The sequence below is a fragment of the Gavialis gangeticus genome, unplaced genomic scaffold (assembly GCF_001723915.1).
Source record: "Gavialis gangeticus isolate Ggan-Ray unplaced genomic scaffold, GavGan_comp1, whole genome shotgun sequence".
NCBI classification, from domain to species: Eukaryota; Metazoa; Chordata; order Crocodylia; family Gavialidae; genus Gavialis; species Gavialis gangeticus.
Genome location: NW_017729032.1, coordinates 181632111 through 181643382, shown reverse-complemented (window position 1 = coordinate 181643382; position 11272 = coordinate 181632111). Strand labels below are relative to the sequence as shown.

Here is an 11272-nt window from a genome sequence, read left to right as displayed (position 1 = left end):
GCCTCCAGCTGGTAAGTCTGTTGTGGTGGGCAGAGGGGGAAGGGGTGGGGTGTGGTGTGGGGCGCAGATCAATGCCCCCACAGAGAGGGAGGAATTGGGGCTGGGACAAGCTGAGTTGGGAAAGGGGGCTCCTGCCAGCGTGCATCACCAGTTGGGGAGGGTATGCGAGCAGGTGTGGGTCCCCGGATCTGTGTGGGGCAGGCTGGACCAGGCTGCGCTCAGGGAGGCTAGCCCCAGCCGCCCACTGCCAGGCTGCACTCCATGGGGTGGACTGAGCCAGGGCTGAGCTCCAGGTGGCTAGCCCCAGCCACAGACACAGCCCAGAGCACAGCCCGGGATCTACCTACCCTGCAGAGTGTAATGGAGCTGGGGCTATGGGGGGGGGGGCTGCAGCCACCCTAAAATTCCCCATAGCCCCTGCTGCCGGCCCCACCCTGATCCAGGTGCACGTGCCCACCCCCACATCCTGCTGCTGCTTGCCCAGCTGGGGCGTAGCAGGCAGAAACCGCAGCTTGTCCAGGATGTGCAGGGAGGCTGGAGCAGCTTCCGCTGCTGTGCACTGCTTATCCAAGGCAGTGCAGCAGCACTGTCCCGCACCTCCTTGCCTCGGCTGGGTGTGTGGCAGGCAGGCACAGCCCCTGCTCTCAGCACCTTCCACCGTCTGTCTGGAGCACAGCCCAGCCTGCCCCATGCAGACGTAGGGATACATGCCCACTCCCATGCCCTCCCAGACCAGCGGTGTGAAGCAACACACAGTGGCAGGGCCCCCCTCACCAAGTCCCGTGCCCCCCTGCCCTGGCTGGGCAGCTTGTCCCAGCCCCAGCCCCAGCCCCAGCCCCAGCCCCAGCCCTAATCCCTCCCTTGCTTTGGGAGCATTGATCTCCACCCCGCTCCCCCGCCGCCCCGTGCCTCTTCCTTCCCACCTCCACCCACCACAACAGATTTACCAGCTGGAGGCGGCTGTGTCCAGCATGGTTGAGGACTGCTGCCTGTTTAATCTATGGCCGAATCTCTGAATTGGCGCCAAATTTCTGGATCCAAATCAGCCAAATTGAATCAGGACAGTGATTCAAATCACCAAATTGAATCACTGTCCTTCCAAATGGGCCAAATCTGAAATCTGAAGCAAATACTTGCTGCTTCGCACAGGCCTAATGTTCACCTCCAAGGCCTCAGGAGAACACCAAGTGTAGACAGACTGTATCAATACTGAGCTCTGTTTTAAATCCATTTCTTGGAGTGCTGTGCAATTTTGTTTTGAAGAAGCTACTTCTGTTCTCCACTCACTACATACTGTTACTGACCACAGATTTCTAAAAGAAATTCTTCCACATGACAAAACTCTGTTGGGCAAGTTGAGTGTCATGCCTGATAACCCAGAGACCACAGGCAGCAGAAGGCCAGGGATAACAGAGTTTAGCCCCCCCAAAACTAATTTTGCAGCAGCCAGCAACGGCAGCAGCACCACAGCGCCACTGTTCCACTGCACCCGGCGCTGCTCCTCTGCTGCTGCATACAGCACCAGCATGCGCCAGCCCTGCAATGGCCCTGCACGAGGGAGAGGCAGGGATGAGCCCCCCCACCAATAATATTTACTCAGCCCCACCACCAAATAATATTTTCTCCTGCTGCCAGTACCAGAGACCCAGTACCAGAGCACCAGAGAGTGGCTGGATCATGAAGCTCCAAACCCGGAGGGGATTATCAACACAGGCTTGTCATCTGGAAGGCATGCACACAGGAGACTGGAAAACAGTCTCAGAAGCAGCATCCTACCAAGGGATAGGGTGGCCATTGGTCCTGTTTTATACCGGAGCATCCTGTTTTTAAACCCTTTGTCCCCTATCCATTTCTAAATGAGGAATGGACTGCAAAAAGTCCCATGTTTCAGTTCATTGTTAGAAATACATATCAATCACTTCTTGTGATTCTGTTGGCTGTGCCAGAGGAAGAGCGGTGCTCAGCCAGGAGGAGCAGGATTCCCAGCCAGCCAGGGAGGGACAAAGGTGATTTCTTGTGATGGCCCTGCCCTTTGCTGCTGATTGGCCAAGGAGCCAGTGTTTGCAACCCTCCCTGCTAACTGGCTGAGGAGATGGTGGCCCCAACCCTCACTGCTGATTGGCTGAGGGGGTCGGTGGTTACCTCTCTCCTCACCAAATGGATGTCCTGCATTCTGGGAATGAGTCAGTGGCCACCCTACCTAGGGACTGTGACAAGGACCACTATACACAAATTATAAACTAGACATTTAGTCATAAATTTTTAAAGGTCTGGAGACTTTTCACAAAGAATTTGTCAGAAAGGCTAAATAAGATGGCGGTGAAGATCCTGACTATTTCTCTAAGCCTTTACAATATACAGTAGGGCTGTGCAAAATTTCACTAGGTGTTTTGTTTCACAACTGTTTCGACACATTTTGCTCTTGAAACAGCAAAAGGCTTTGAAAAAGGTTTGAAATGAAACAAGGGCACTCAAAACTTTTCAAAAGTTTTGAAACATTTCAAGTTTTGAAGCTGGGCTTACTTGGCTTCAGTGCCAGTCCCAGGCGGCGGCGGTGGCGGCGGCGGCGGCGGCAGCAGCAGCAGCAGCAGCAGCCGCCTCGTCTCATCCGGCTCACAGATCTGGAGGCCCGCACCCCTGGGAGGCCTGCGGGGCTGTACCGTACTCCTCCTGGGGGTGTGAGCCCCCAGATCTACATGCCGGATGAGAGGAGGCTGCTGCTGCCAGCTGGGACTGGTGGCAGCAACAATCTTCCCTGGCATTGGGCGTGGGCTGCGCCCAGCACCAGTCCCAGGCAGCACAGGCAGCTTCATCTCATCTGGCATGCAGATCCGAGGGTTCGCACCCCCGGGAGGAGTCTGGAACAGCCTGAGCAGCCCTCCCAGGAGTGCAAGCCCCCAGGTCTGTGCCCCAGATGAGAGGAGGCTCAGGCTACCACTGCCATCTGGGAAAGCTGGCAGCAGCAATTTTCTTTGGTGCTGGACACAGCCTGCACCCAGAGCCAGTCCCAGGTGGAAGAGGCAGCCTCCTCTCATCTGGTGTGCAGATTCAGGGGCTTGCACCCCTGGGAGGGCTGCCAGGCTGTGCCAGACTTCTCCCAGGGGCACAAACCCCCAGATCTGTGTGCCAGATGAAAGGAGTCCCAGGTGGCAGCAGTAATCTTCTCCAGTGCTGGGCGCAGGCTCCGCCCAATGCCCATCCCAGGCAGGAGCGGCAGCTGCCTCTCATCCAGTGCACAGATCCAGGGGCCCGCACCCTCAGGAGGAGTCTGGCACAGTGCTGCAGCCCTCCCAGGGGTGTGGGCCTCCAGATCTGCATGCCAGATGACAGGAAGCTGCTGCTACCAGCAAGTGTCAGGAGTTGTGTTTTGAACAGTTTGAGGTGCAATTTTCTGGAAACCTCTGTACCTATCTCCTTGAACCTTGGCAGGCTTCCTGCCCTCAGAAGGGGCTACCATTCCTGCAATTTTCATCCAAATCAGGTAAGAAATAACACCTTTTTAGGCATTTTCATGATTCCCCATTATAGCCCATGGGCGAAATGTGGAAACACATCAAAACAGTGAAACAGTTTCAGCAAAATGAAATGGAACAGTGCTTTGAAATGAAATGACAAAACGTAACACTGTCCCTTTGAAGTGGTGAAATGGACGTTGAAACAAAATGATGGTGTTTCACACAGCCCTAATATGCAGGTATCACCATACCTCATTTCCCAAGCTCTTATACCAAATCCATGACTACAGCATCTGACCACTTGTACAATTATTCTGGATGAGTAATTTATAAAACTGTATACATTTTTCTGAATAGTTTACACTCAAGTCTTGTTACTATGTATTATTTCCTGGAGTGTGGTGTTATGGAGGAAATGAAGTTAGGAGGGATTTTGTAGAGTTAGAATAAAATAAAATTCTAGTAATTCACTGAAAGAAAATCATCACAGTTATTTCACACCATTCATTTACTTTACTTTTCCCATGTGAACATAATTAAAGCTTCACACTCAGTAAGTCATTCCTCTTATGTTACATTCTATTTGCCTTCACTATATGTACTAGTGGCTAAAATTTCTTGCAATGATAGGTCATGCCAAAACCTGGAAGCGGCACACCTCTGAATTTTAAGATTATTTGGATCCAGTTACCAGGCTCCAAGTCCTAACATTTTATAAGTATATGGTATACTTGAACCTACCTGATATGAAAAAACAAATTAAAAGCATCCTAAAAATAATTAAGATTATGTATCGAGCGGTTGGGTATTTCAAGCAGACTTTTTGTTTCCACTTTCACTGCTACTGATCTTGAAGAAGCCTATATTTTTTGCCAAAATCAAAGAGAACACTACCACAAACACCTCATGGCTACACGGAACCTGCCACATGCCATGTAAAGTTTGATCCTGAAAGACAATAAGCGCATTCAAATTTCTATTGGATTTAATGACAAGTGTGGGATCTCAACACCAGTATCTGGAAGCTGATAAGGCCTTAAGCCCTAGGGAATAGGGTGGTGCCATGCCAACTCAACAAGGTCATCAGATAATGACATGCCCAAACGGAAAAAAGCAAGAACTACAAGCACGTGAATATGCAAAGAGAATTTGAGAAATCAAGTTCAGGGGCTTTATACAAATACAAGGAGCATGTGCAGCATATAAGGGATAAAAGGAAATTCACACTATTTAAAGGTTGATCAATAGAGGTATGTTTACTTTAAAAGTTATATATGGGAATTCATTTTTTCCCCTGCAGAAAGAAAGAAGTGCATGCATTTAAAAAAATTGTTACATGGAATATAAATTGTGCTACAGCTCAAGCAAAGCCATTACTTCAGCAATCATAAGCATGAGATTCCTGAAGTTGGTGAATCCTTTAAAATTAAAATTCAAATGTATCAAAATGCAAGTCCATATTCAGCAACTGGGGCCCAGATAGAGCTTAAGATTCAACAGAGACAAAAGGGGACAATAATAGTATTCCCTTTCCTAAAGGGGTGGAGAAGAAACTTCTGCCTCACTCCATCAGATATCACCAGTCACACCAAATTCTTCCTATCAGAAAAAGACAGTAGCTACAAGTAGTGTGCATGTCTGTGTAGGGGGAGACAGAGGGAAAGCATGAAATCCCTCAGAGCTCCAATATGGAGACAAACACTAAATATCAGCATTTGTGCTGATTTAGAGTCAAACTCGTATTCCTGAAACCAAATTTATTTTTGAAACTCAGTATGACGATTTCGTAAAATGTATCCCTGAATTTCTCCATATTGTGGGAAGTACAACACTTTTGCTCACAAAATGATGTGTGAAATATGTTACATAACTTCACATTGTAAAACAAATCTCTCCTCATTTATACACAGAAGCTCTGGATAATTCAACCAATCCATTTGGAAAATATCAGAGGGACCCCTTTTATCAAAGCAATAAGCAAAATCATCCATATCATCATATGCATTGTCATTTGCTGCACATGCTTGTGTATAGTATTTGCTTTTTACAAGTGAACTAAAAGTGATCCTAAAGAAATTACCTGTTTTCTTCTATGTCAGCAGTGCAGAGGTTTTCCACAAGAGTATCTTTAGGAGAATTAAAAAAAAAAAAACAATCTCCTTTTGAAATCAGAAATGCACAGTTGGGGTGGAGATCTGAAGGAGAATAGATGCTCTAGTTCTCTTGAGAGCTCTGAAGCTCACAGATTGCAATATACATGCCCTCCTTGCATTTATACAGCTCCTGTGAGGATATTTCTCAAGCCCTGCTTTAACAACCATACAAAACAAAAAGCTAATTTTCATCTTCCATCTTGATAGGAGAGCAGAGGATGGCAGATGGGGAGCTGCACTGTACGTATGCTGCTGTTACAGCTGTACTGTCACTCTGCTGCCTTGAATCTCGGGCAGAGAGAGGGACGTGCTAAGTTATCTGCTTCCAACCTGAAGTCACATGATCACCATCCAGAGGAATGGCCGTTCTACAGGGACGACAATGATTTGCATTTTAGCAACCCTAGTATACAAATGGCAACAGTGCTGAGGAGCTCTAACAGAGTGGGGACTAGTGTCAGTGTAAGAATCCTCCCTGAAAAAATAAATTGTAGCAGTGTAGAAATGAACAGTATTAGGTTTGTATGTATCAGTTAGTGCTGGAGTATTTTAGGGAAAACATTATACCACAACCTTATGACTTGATTATTGCAAAATACTCAAATAGTATGGTGAGGAGCATCACAAAAATGCCTAATAATTTCATGTTTTAAAATCTAGATCAGAGGTTTCCAACCTGTGGTGTGTGGATCCCAAGGGGTCCACAGACTATGTCTAAGGGGCTCAAAAGATGATTATGATCAATCGAAAGTATGTGAAAACCTACATTTACAATTCAAAGGGGCCCACACCTCCATTCAAAATTGTTTAGGGGTTCACAAATGAAAAAAGGTTGAAAGGGGGGAAATCATCCCTTAGAGACCCAATACTAAGACAAAGACTAAATATAAATATTTGTGCTGATTTAGACTCAAACTCCTATTCCTGAAACAAAATTTCTTTTTGTTTAAATAAAATTTTGAAACTCAGGGGGTGCGTCTACATGTGCCACTAACACATCGCAATTAACACCAGTGCAGTTCATACCAGAGTTTATTGCTCCTGGGCACACATGTTTACATGTGTAAACATGTGTGCCCAGGACCACAGCATGTTGAGCTGGGGTGGAGGAGCCTTGGCTGACAAAGGGCCCAGGGGCTCAGCCTACCAGCCCAGAGCTGCTGCATCCTGGCTCAATGTGCTGTGGAGGAGCTGGCTGGGGCACAAGATAGTTCCAGAGAGGGGCTAGATGGAAGTCAGCCGTGGCACTAGAACACCCTTGTATTTCAGCTAGCCCCAGACACCATCTACATATGTGTTTCAGTGCATGTAACTACACCACTGTAGGATAGTACTTGTTAGGGTTACTGTATTTCCAGTTTCAAAAAAGAGGACACCTGTGGGGGGAGGGGGTATATGATTGTCGGGGGAGGGAGGACAGTGATATGCCCGTGCCCTGCCCCTACCCCTCACTCCCAAGCCACAGCCCCCCCACAGCCCTGCTGCTTCCTCTCACTCATAACCCACAGCCCACCCTGTCCCTGCTGATATCCCTCACTTCAGACCCACAGCCCCCTGGCCCTGCCTGTGCCCCGTGTTTCCAACCCATGGCCCCCTGTCCCTCTTGTGCCCCTCACTCCCAATCGGCAGCTCCCTGCCGCCAGCCCCCCATCCCCTACTGCCCACAATCAGTGCCCTTCACTCCTGATTTGAAGTCCTCTGCTCCCCCAGACCTGCTGCCCACACAGGTCCCTGCTGCCCCTTAAAAAATCCAAAGGCAGCCGCTACAAAAAATGTCCAGCCACCATGCTAGGAAAGAACACTAAACTCCTCAAGATCCACCAAGATATCAGGAGGTTCTGCCTCTTTTTTTTTCCAGAGAATGTCCTGATCTCACTAAGCCATTAGAGACCCAAAGCACTTTCTGTAAGTGCAGCAATACCAAAACCGAAGATCCTGAAAAAATAGCAATCAGAACAGCAGTATTCTACCTACCTAAGTTTCCCCATAGCTGGTTTTGCCCTTGCTTAAAAATTCTTGCTTTCTAAAAAAGATTGTCCTGAGCTAAATCTTGATCTACCCTCCTGTAATTCTAGTTTTCTTAGAATACATATATCCATTGTATGTCTGCTCTCTAGTTATTCATAAAAGTTTCTTCTCTGTCTCAGTGGTCTGGTGAGACTAGTACTGCTGGGAACTTGATGAAAGGAATGTCCTGGGCCACCTCTCCAATTACCTGAAGGGATCATGATAACATGCAACTTGAGGAAATAAACAAATGTAGTTTCTAACTTAACCCCTTCTCTGTTCAAGTCCAAGGATATATGTTAAATTTGGTCTCACTTCCAGACACAGCAAGCAGAACACACAGTTTCCACCGCAAGGGCCCTTCATCTTCTCCTTTGCTCTTTTGCTCAATGTGCAAGTACTGAAAGGTACTTTATCAAGAGCCGGTTGTTGGAAAAGCAAATAGGCATTAAACCATATGTTAAAAAAGAGATCTAGCACTACCAGAACAATCATGACTATGCTGATAGTGCAAAAGCTAGGTTAGCTCTCATGACTGCATCTACCTGAACTATGGAAGAGTTGTGTGGAAAGTCTATTTTACATTCCAGATAGCTTTGGAAACACTCAGCTCTTAAACAGATCTACACACATGCATGCCAGATGCATAATTCAAATTCAGTTTCAGACTGATTTCAGGGAGGCTCCAATTACAGTGATTTAAATGAAATTGTTCAAAGGACAGAATATGACCACAGGACAAAGAGAGTGTGCTCTTTCAGTGATTGGATCTTGCTTTTCCTTCTTTTCACTCTTGTTGCCATAAGGACCCCCAGACGAATTATTTTTACAAAACCAAGCAGTCTATGGGTGCTTTACAGTAGGGGTGTCCAACTTTGGCCCAGCTGGAGGCCACATGCAGCACTGCCTTGTGGTCCCCATGCTACACAAAGGGTGGATGGTTCCCACTCCCTCTGTGAGCCTGCTGTTACATGGGCTGTGCAGCACACTGCCCCTGGAACATCTTCTCCTTCCTCCTTTTGCTGCATGGGCTGCATGAGCAGCACAGAGCCTCATCACACAGATTGCACCAGTGCACATGGACCCTGGGCCCTCCCCTGGTACACAGCCACAAGAGAGGCAGCCACTGGGGCCCACAGGCTGCATATTAACTGTCCACAGACAACACAGCCTGTGGCCAGATGCTGGCCCCTCACAAGACTGCCAACTGGACAGCCCTGCTTTAGAGCATAAACTAAAAACCAGGATCGCCACCTGAAGACCGTACCACCCTATTGATGACTGGGAAGAATAAAAGTATAACATTTAAGAGAAACAGAATAAACAAGAATAGAATAGTTGAGAATGCAGACAAGCAATAAGATAACACAATTACTCATTTCTGCCTTGTGCGTATCTTGATGATTCTAGTAATTCTGGTTTAGTAAATTAACCCACTCTCCATAAACAGCATGGCAGGAGTCTGTTGCTAAGAGGGATCTGAAAGAGAGGAGGTAGATAACAGTGCACAGGCAGTAGAAAACTCATACACCAGAGGCAGCATGGAAAAAAGGAGTGGGAAAAGTATAAAGACGAGACAAAGTCAGAGACATATGCTTTCTTCTGTCTAAAAAAATCACGTCATATATCACACAACAGCAAGGGGTCACTAGACAAGCAAAAGTATTTTTTTCAATACTTTAATTTTTTCCCCTCCTAAAACACCATAAAAATCTAACTTGAAAACTAATCCTCTCCAAATACCCCTTTCTTCATTGCAGGACACAGTAGTATGTTTCTCTGGATAAGGCAGAGACTGGGACTAGGGACAGACATTCAAAAAGCCTAAGCCTGAATTGATTCAGTCTTTGCAGGTTAGTCTAACGTGGCTAGGCTAAATCGGTTTTGTAACCAGACAGAAGTGCAGACAGAAACCAGACAGAAATGTAGGAACACACCTGCAGTGGCTCAGGCTATAAGCCAGAGGGGTGCTAGAGCAGCCATTCTCAAACTGGTTTATGTCAGTTCTGTTACAGGTTTAAACCAGTCTCTGATTACTTAAACTGGTTTATGTGTAATGTCTGTCCCTAGTCCTATCTCACCCATTCATCTTCTGTGTGACGGTGGGCAAACAGTTCACCTCTGCCCTTCAATCTCACCTTTTAACTTTGGTTATCTTGTATGTAGATTGTAAACCGGCTAGGGTCAGCTCTGTCTTTCACCATGCATGTGTGACAGTAATCTGATCTCTGGTCAGGCCTCTCTAGTTTAAACCAACAAACACTTTGGATTTAAAGTTACTGAAGGCATTATCATTAATGGTAAGTAGCAGTCATCTCCCTGCTGAACAAATCATCACTGCCTTAGTTTGGGTCCCCCAGAAGCCAGTTAGGCAAACACATTTGGATTATAAAAGGATGTTACTGATTTTCAGCATCTGGAAGTGATTATCTTTAGTTTTCTAATATCAGGACTGTAAAGCAGTAGTTGAAGCCATTATGTATGTGGGAGAGGGAGCTGGGAGTGTTTATGAAAGTCATTATATTTCCATTTCTTTCCCTGTTACCCTGAAAATACATCGCTGAAACAGAAATCCAAACATTTTCTTCATTGAGTCAATAAATCATAAGGTTTATGTGATTAATGCAAAAAGTGAAAGTATGTACATTTCTCAACAACAGATGGAAACAAACAAATTTATGACTTTTTTTACATATGTTTGAACTACTGAAGATGATCATGTTCCTGACTGCTATAATGCTGAATAATGGAATTTCTAATTGCAAATTTCAGTCCCAATCTCACAATAATTTACTACTAGCAGTAATCCCACTGATTTCAGAGCAGTAAAATAATCATATGCAGAAGTGTAAGTCCTTACTGTGAAGGGGGTCATTAGGAAATTTGCAAAGTACCAGTGCTGACAAGTGGTAGTACGATATCTAGACAGTATGTTTCATAGAGCACCTACGTGCACACACACACATACACAAATTTATGGCATAAAAATTGAGAAGAGCTGTTTACATAAAGAGAGCATTAGTAACAGAGAAGAATGAGAGAAGCTCTTAAGCATTGGGAGCCCTCTGCTGACAGAATCAAAAAGGCTGAAAGTTGAATTAACAAGGACTATATAGCCACAGTTCTTGTATTCCCTCAAAGACATTCACAGGAATGTAACAGTAATGATCTCACTAGGAACCCCAAACCTCACAATTAAGGCATCCTTTAAGTATTTGGCACTCATTGTATTTGGGTACTACAGATGTTAAAATAAGAAACAAAAAGGGATGTTGTATTCATGAGCACAGTTCTAGGCTTTTCTTCTTTTCCTGGCTTTTGTCTTTTACCAAAAAAACTTTGATGTTTTCATCCAGATTTTAAAAAGAAACCATCCTTAGCTTGTATTCTTAATGTTGGCATACACATTCTTTCAGTCAGTATGAATCTTGTAAGAAAAAACATTATAGCTACTATGGGAGCCACTGTGGACTATTTAGCAGCTTTCTAAAAGGGCAGTATTAAGACTCACAAGGCCCAAATTCAACTATTTCATTAACACCCATTAAAAGCAATTTTCCATACCAAGAAAGTCATCAACCTCTTACCAACCGCTAAAACAAAGACAGTTAAAATAAATCCCAATGTGCTAGATAGCACTTTCACATCCCCAGTTTA

General features: G+C 45.6%; 1 protein-coding gene across 4 annotated transcripts in view; it reads right to left on the bottom strand.

Annotated features, from left to right (window-relative positions):
- Positions 1-11272, bottom strand: part of PPEF1 (protein phosphatase with EF-hand domain 1) — a 96828-nt gene that overhangs the window by 80250 nt on the left and 5306 nt on the right. The window contains exon 1 of one of the 4 annotated variants that reach the window (XM_019525462.1): positions 5536-5910. The exons of the other annotated variants lie outside the window; for them this stretch is intronic. The gene's annotated coding sequence lies outside the window, so the exon portion shown is untranslated. Of the gene's footprint in view, positions 1-5535; positions 5911-11272 lie in introns of those variants that run through there. 4 annotated transcript variants of the gene reach the window in all.